This window comes from Pinus tabuliformis, chromosome 9 (assembly GCF_031772625.1).
Source record: "Pinus tabuliformis cultivar Carrire ecotype Pingquan chromosome 9, CPIR1, whole genome shotgun sequence".
In the NCBI taxonomy this organism is placed as follows: Eukaryota; Viridiplantae; Streptophyta; class Pinopsida; order Pinales; family Pinaceae; genus Pinus; species Pinus tabuliformis.
In genome coordinates, this window is record NC_142307.1 from 549,619,694 (window position 1) to 549,627,110 (window position 7,417).

General features: G+C 40.3%; 1 pseudogene; it reads left to right on the top strand.

Moving 5' to 3' along the window:
• Nucleotides 1-223: 223 nt before the first annotated feature.
• LOC149149688 (heat shock 70 kDa protein 14 pseudogene) lies at nucleotides 224-1,234 on the top strand (annotated as a pseudogene).
• Nucleotides 1,235-7,417: the final 6,183 nt, after the last annotated feature.

Below are 7,417 nucleotides of genomic sequence, written 5' to 3' on the forward strand. Positions count from 1 at the left end.
AATTTGATCATTTTGACCTCGAATTGTCCAAATTAGAGTCATGTTATGAATTCTGATGAATCTGTAGTAAAATTTGCTAGTTCTGAGCTTAACTTTAGTGTATCGAGGCTGACTTTCTGGTATTGTTAGCAAATTTCCCCTGCATTTTTATAAAAGCTGAATTCGTAAGTTCGAAGGAAAATTCGTGATTTTTGAGCAATTTTGCCTTGAATTCCCTGTAAAAATGAGCGTTCTCAGGCTCTCCATTGGAAATGAGAATGACATTGGGAATGAAAACTGCGTTGTAGTTGTTGCAAAGCAACGCGATAGTGACGTGATTCTCAACGATGAATCCAAGTGGGAAACCCCAGCGATGGTGTGCTTCGGCGATAAGTAGCGGTTTCTGGGCACGGCAATGGGGCCTCTGCAATGCTGAATCCAGAAACCACCAATACACAAATCAAGCGTTTAATCGGAAGGAAGTTCCGAGATCAAGAGGTCCAACACTATCTTGCGTTGTTCTCCTTTAAAGCCTCAGAAGCGCCAATGGCAGTATTCTGATCCACGTCCAGTACTTAGAAGAAGAGGACAAAGTATTCACCTGGACGAAAATCTTAGGTATGCTTCTATCGCATTTAAAGGGAATAGCCACGAAGAATTTGGAAACATCGCGGTTTCTGACTGTGTGAACGGAATACCAGCCTATTTCACAGAATTACAGAGGAAAACTTACTTGGACGCGACCTTCATAGCCAATCTAAATCCTCTCCATCTGCTGCACGAGTCCACTGCCATTGCCCTTGCATATGGCATTTACAAGATAGATTTTCTGAATACCAATCCAATTTACGTTGTATTCGTTGATGTCACCCATAGTGATACGCAAGCCTGTGTTGTGGCCTTCTTGAAAGGTCATATTAAGATCCTTTCACATGCATTTGATATACCTTTAGGTGGTAGAGACTTTGACGAAGTTCTATTCAATTACTTTGTCACAAAATTTAGAGAAGACTATCGAATTAACGTAACTACAAACCTCCGCGCAAGCATAAGGATATGGGCTGCGTGCGAGAAGCTCAAAAAGGTCTTAAGCGCCAATGCCAAGGCTCCTCTTAATATTGAGTGTTTGATGGATGAGAAGGATGTTAAGGGTTTTAGGGTAAATTTTTCCTTCCTTCCGCACGTTGGATCGTTAAGGGAGCCATCTAACTCAACCATCACAAAATTAATTTTCTTGAACGATTTCAAGGTATAGCCGTGAGGGTTTGGAACATAGCTGCGAAGATGAGAATTTTCTTCTTTATGGGTTTCCCCATCATTTTTTGGGCAAAATAATTGACCCTTTGAAACATATTTTCTAAAAATGAACTCAAGCTAATTTCTGAATAATTTGAAAGACAAAATTCTACATTTTTCATAGCCGTCTACTTTCTGGGCTCAATTTTTGAGGGATGCAAATGCCACAGGGCTTCTCTAGCCTCATACTGAGGGTTTCACAATACTTTTAACGCTCCATACGTCATTAATTATCTAACTAGAAAAACAAAAAAAAGAAAAAAAAAAAAAAAACCATACTTAGCAATCTATCTTCTCTTATACATTCTGCAAAAAAAAAAATAACTATCTGGGAAAAAGATGTGAACACAAACGAAAATACTAAAGAAATTAATGTTAACCCTCACCTTATAGAGAAGTCGGTTGTTTACGTGATCGAATGTGTACCTACATATATCACCGGAATATGTACCTGTTGAGATAGAAAAAAATCAAGAATAGTGAATGTTTTGCGTCTTTGAGAAACAAAGCTGGAACAAATTCCTTACCTGTCATAATGATCGATGAAAATGGAAAGAGGTGTATGAACATCAATTTGCACATTTGTATTCTTCGCCTATCTCTTTGCGCATGGCCTAATAGGGAAAACCCATAAGAAAGAACTGGAAATGAAAATAAAGGAATTATCTCTATGTTTAAAGCAGATGTGATTTCCAGAGCTTCATTATGAAACAGAAATAATAATAAAAAAATGGTTTAACGATTAGGGCTCTATTAAAAAAACAACTAAAAAGAAGCAATTACGAACCATTATGTACCAGGAACCAAGATGCTTTTCACTATGCAAATTTATTAATAAAAACTATCTCAAAAGATGTAAATCGAGAAACAAGCATGCATGTTCCTCCACTCCTAACATGGGTTTCATCTCTAGCAATATTTTTGTCTACATAACAGCAACAAATTAGATAGATAGCTAATGCAATGCGAAGCAGAGAAGAAGCAACATAAATGTGCAAGGTTTCATGAATAGATTCATGAAATGTGCACGGTTTCATGAATATAAATGTGCAGGGTTTCATGAATAGATAGGGTTTCAGGGTTAAATGTGCAGGGTTTGATGTATAAGTCCCGAACGAGCTTTTGACGTGCAAATGACGGGCGCATGAAGACAATTGCAGCTGCTTCATATTGATACTATGTAAACATTTCATGTGTTCTCCATGCTGCACCCACTGCCAACCAGCTGGTGATAATATTCACGTTGCAGGAGGAGAAGAAGGATTGGGCATTTAACTGCACGACGGAGAAATTGTTCAGCTTGCTTCCTATATTAGAGTGAGTTTCATAATGTACGTTATTAAGTTGTATTTTGTGCATATCTTCAATTTTATATTCTTAAACTGCACGCACATCACTCTCAGGTCCCGCATACCCATTTCGCTCTCTGACATGTCAAGGAACTGCAACTCTAAGATCTGAAAACTTTTGCAGTGAGAATGCATTGATTTCTGGTCAACTGTTTTCGGCGCATCCACCAATTCTTTTTACAATTTAATGGGATGTACAATTTTTTGGGATCAAATGTATATTTTATATTGTGGATTCTTCTTTGAATTTTTTTCTCTTAATTAAATTTCTATATAATAAATACTCGGATTTCTACTCCTAAAGATATATCTTCGTTACATCTAACTTTATTTTAATTTGAAAATCTATGGAAAGATTTCAGTTTTGTGGCACATTAATATATTCTTGCAAGAAAGGGAAGATTACTACAAAATTAGCCTAATCTGTCCCTCAATTTCCATGGGATGACAGTCTGTGGGCTTAGTGTCAAATTCCATTACTCTTGCAAGTAATCTTTTCATCTTAGTTGAAAACCAATCTCGCAGAATACAAAGAGAAGGGATGGTATACAAAGAGAGGGGAGCGATGCCGAGTGGAGCTGCATGTTGAAAGCAACCAACCAGGTCACATCCGCCATGGCCATCATATACTTGAAGCCAATTAGTGCAAAGAGGGAATGTGGGGAGCCAATGCATGGATAACTCCTATTTTTATCCGACACGTTTTTTCCCGAAGCTTTTATTGAAAGCCCATGCACGTCTCATGCTCGTTGCGCTAGCCCCCTGCCATTCATACTTCCACAGCTATAAAACCAGTCTCTGTAGGAAGTAAGAAAGTTTAGGCCAGCTTTTCTTCTTCCCCTCCGCTCTCTAGCACAGGGTCGACCTTGCAGCTGGCTGAAAGCAACCAACCAGGTCGCATCCGTCATGGCCATCATATACTCAAAGCCAATCAGTGCAAAGAGGGGATGCAGGGAGCCAATGCATGTATAACTCCTGTTTTTATCCGACACGTTTTTTCCCGGAGCTTTTATTGAAAACCCATGCACGTCTCATGCTCGTCGCGCTAGCCACCTGCCATTCATACTTCCACAGCTATAAAACCAGTCTCTGCAGGAAGTAAGAAAGTTTAGGCCAGCTTTTCTTCTTCCCCTCCGCGCTTTGGCGCAGGGTCGACCTTACAGCTCGCTTTTTCCTTCATTCACTTTCTCCTTCATCTCTGGTGTCGTGGCTCTGGTTTTGGTTTTGTTGGAGGTTTATGCTGCTGCCACTTGGCATGCGCTCGGTTAGAGGTCAGTTTATCTATGCTCTATATTCCGTTTTTTATAGTTTTCTCAGTTAATTTTAAAAAATTTCTGAAAGGCAGTCATACCTCTGAAAAAATTTTAAGCGCTTCTTAGTCATAGGGAGCTAGGTTAGACTGATGTTTCACCCTAGATTGGTTGTTGGGAAAGATATATGATGGGAAGAAAGTGCAAGTTATAATTTGAGCATCTCATGCTTAAAGTTTGGTGTTATCAGCATGTTCCAGTTTTTCATACACAAATTGAAGCAGTCTATAGTAATCTATAAACCCTGTTCAGATTTTCGAATTAAGATAGGAGCCTGGTGGTGTATTTTTGAAATTTACTGTTGCTGCTTAGTCTGCCAAGATTCCTCATCTAGTTAACTCTCATAGAATCTGAAAGACTCCATTGAAAGCCTTGGTTGAAACTGGTTAGGGACTACTTGTTGCCATAGCTCACGAGCAGGGTTTAGAACACTCTCCAATTCCACTGCTCAGAACTGGAAAACCACTTTTCGGGACCCGTGACCTCTTATCGGGACCAGGATTTTTCCAAATTCCGGATTTTTCAAAAATCTCTGAGATAAGGTACCGAGACTGCCCCCATTTCACCTTGCCAAATTAAGTGCAGTAATTCTTAGTAAATGCTCTTGGACAACTGGACTTTTCTTTATTCGAGCCTCTCTTGAACAGCGAGTCCTTTGTTAGAAGAGTCTTTATCATATCTCCAGCGTTATCCAATCCAGGTCTTATATTCAGGGCTTAGTCAGGTGCTCATTTATTGCTGGTACAATATCCCGATTTGGCAATCCATCTCCTTGTCATTATCCTTGGAATGGTGGATTTTCTATATCTGAGTCCATTAAAACATTCCCCTCCGAGTCTTCAGTTCGCCAGTTATTTGTCAGAAGAGTCTTATTCCCCTCAGGTGGCATTACCTCATCCAGGCTTTTCATTCAAAGGCCGGACTGATGCTCATTAAATTCAGGGTTAAAAATCCTAATTTGAAAATCTATTTAGGACAAAAATCCCTCAGTCAAAACTAGGGGAACGAGCTAGAAGGGGCACTTTTCAGGGATAATCTGTAGAAGGTGTCTTCAGGGAACATGAAGTACATGCTCAAGGGAACATAATGCAAGTGTTTTTAGACTTTTTCACTTCTTATAACTCCCGGGATGAGTCCTCCAAGGTACGACAAGAGGAGTAACAGGGATGGTGACAAATTACTGTGTAACAGATGCCCCCTAAAGCATGAAGTCCGAGAGGTGGAGAGGGGTGAAATGCTTTACAAGAACACACATAAGAACACATATAGTTACCGCCGCCGAGGATCTGTATTAAGAGACATAACTGATAGTTCAATTACATGATGTACGTGGTATGGTCGCAGCCTTCCATAAGAGAGTACATAAATAATCTAGATCCATAGTATGGACACAGCCATCTAGTTAGGATCAATGAATTGACTCAGGTATGGTCGCAACCATCCAGTGAATGAGTCAAGTATCAAGAATCACGCCTGGATTACAACAGACACAATCCAAGGTCTTGCGCTCCATCTCGACCCGAACAAGAGTACAAGTTCAAACATGTGAATATATGAGCTGAAGTCAAACATGCATGAACATCGTCTGATTACCAGTCCATAGTGAAAACTGTTAACAGACGCGAGAGGTACCACCAATAATGACAATGGCCCTCAAGGTACTATAGGTACAATCTATGGCGTGTGAATAAATGATTTGAAGTCGAACACCCGTAGAATCATTCGATCGGAGGCCAATGATGAAAACCTCACGTCGAACACGAAAAACCTGCCATTGAGGCATGCAGGCTCCAAGGCACCGGAAGGGAGTCTCTAGATCAACTTCCTGGATAATGAGTTGAAGTCGACAGGAAGTGACCTTGATCGAAGGCGGGCCATAATGTTTCCCACATCATCGACACGAGACAGAGAGACAATATTGTGAATCAAGATTGTACGAACTATCAGAGGGAGGTTGTTTCTTTGCAGAGGTCAACTTCTCTTGAACATATCGGCCGCACATTAACGGAATTGGCAGTATTTGACATCAATATATCAAAGGTCATGATGACGAGGCAATGAGTGAATGAGAGGTCAAATCAGGTACCCAAGTCCATGGAAGCAAGTGAAAGATGTGAGATGAGGTATCCCCACCCTGGACACGAAAACAAAACAGTGCCATGTTCAAGAGCGACATACTGCCGTCACGGTAATAATGATGGGTCAAAAATTTTCTTTTCCCCCTCGCCATTTGTGGCGAGTACCCCAGTTATTTTTAACAAGCTTGATGGGGATAGCATGTGCTTGTGGTGTGACAAAATCCGATGTCATCAAGTTTTAACGAGTCTGACAAAGGAAGAACTCAACGTCTTTTCATGTTTAGAGAGTTTGAAAAGACAACAGAAAAGGAAACTCCAGGGGTGTCCTTTTTCGTAAAGTTGTGTCTCTCGGGTCCGAAAAAGTATAAAATAATACCCGAAAGAACCGCCCGATCATTATGATCGAGGAGTACTTTTCATAATTAGTGATTTCGACCTGAAAAGGTAAAAAAGCGGTCAAAGCCACGTCGTTTCGGAACCATTAACGAGTTTGAAACGACAAAAACCCGGTAATCTTTTTATGTTTTAACAGTCGACAAAAAGAACTTAAAACGACTGCCCCTTATTAACGTTTAACGAGTCAAGAGGGAGAACTCGGCAATCTTTTCCTCTTTAAATGGTCAGAAAAGAGCTGAAAGCGGACCTCCATTTTTATTTTCTTTAACGAGTCAAAAAAGGAAAAATACTCGGCAATCTTTTCATATTTTACGAGTCAGAAAAGAGCGTAAAGGCGACTCGTCCTGAAGGAACGAGTGGTATAAAGGGTAGCAACTGGTTCCGGTAATGGTGGAACTTACTTGAAACATGTAATGGTCAAGAGGCTGGCTAATAAAACCACTCATCGCTGTGGTTCCTCAGGAAAGGATAAACAACCAAGCGAAAGCATATGATCGGCCAAAGAGATGGTGGCGATGGAATGAAACAACCGAGGCTCATCTAGAAGAATTTAGCAGATAAAAGGCAATCACGGGATGTAAATCAGGTATGGGTTCATTTTTACACAAGCTTGAACCATGGAGAACTTTGCTTGGGTTCGGTTTCATGTTTACACAAGCTTGAAACGAAAAACTATGCTTGCTATAAATTTGCATGCCCCCAGCATGATAATGCAAATCGAGGTACATGCCCCCCAAGCTTCATGGAATTCACGGAGTGGATGGAATGAAGGTTCACTCTCGAGATCTGTGAAAGACTCGACTTGTATTTTACGAGATCTTAATCAAAAGACTCGATTTGGAAAGGAGGAGATGTTTCATTTTTTAATGAGGTTGACACAGTAAAAGAACTATCCTCATAACCCTTATTTCATTTTTTAATGAGCTTGACACAAGATCAGGAACTATGCTCGGCTAGACCTAGTTTCATTTTTTAAGGAGCTTGACATAGGAAAACGAACTATGCTCCG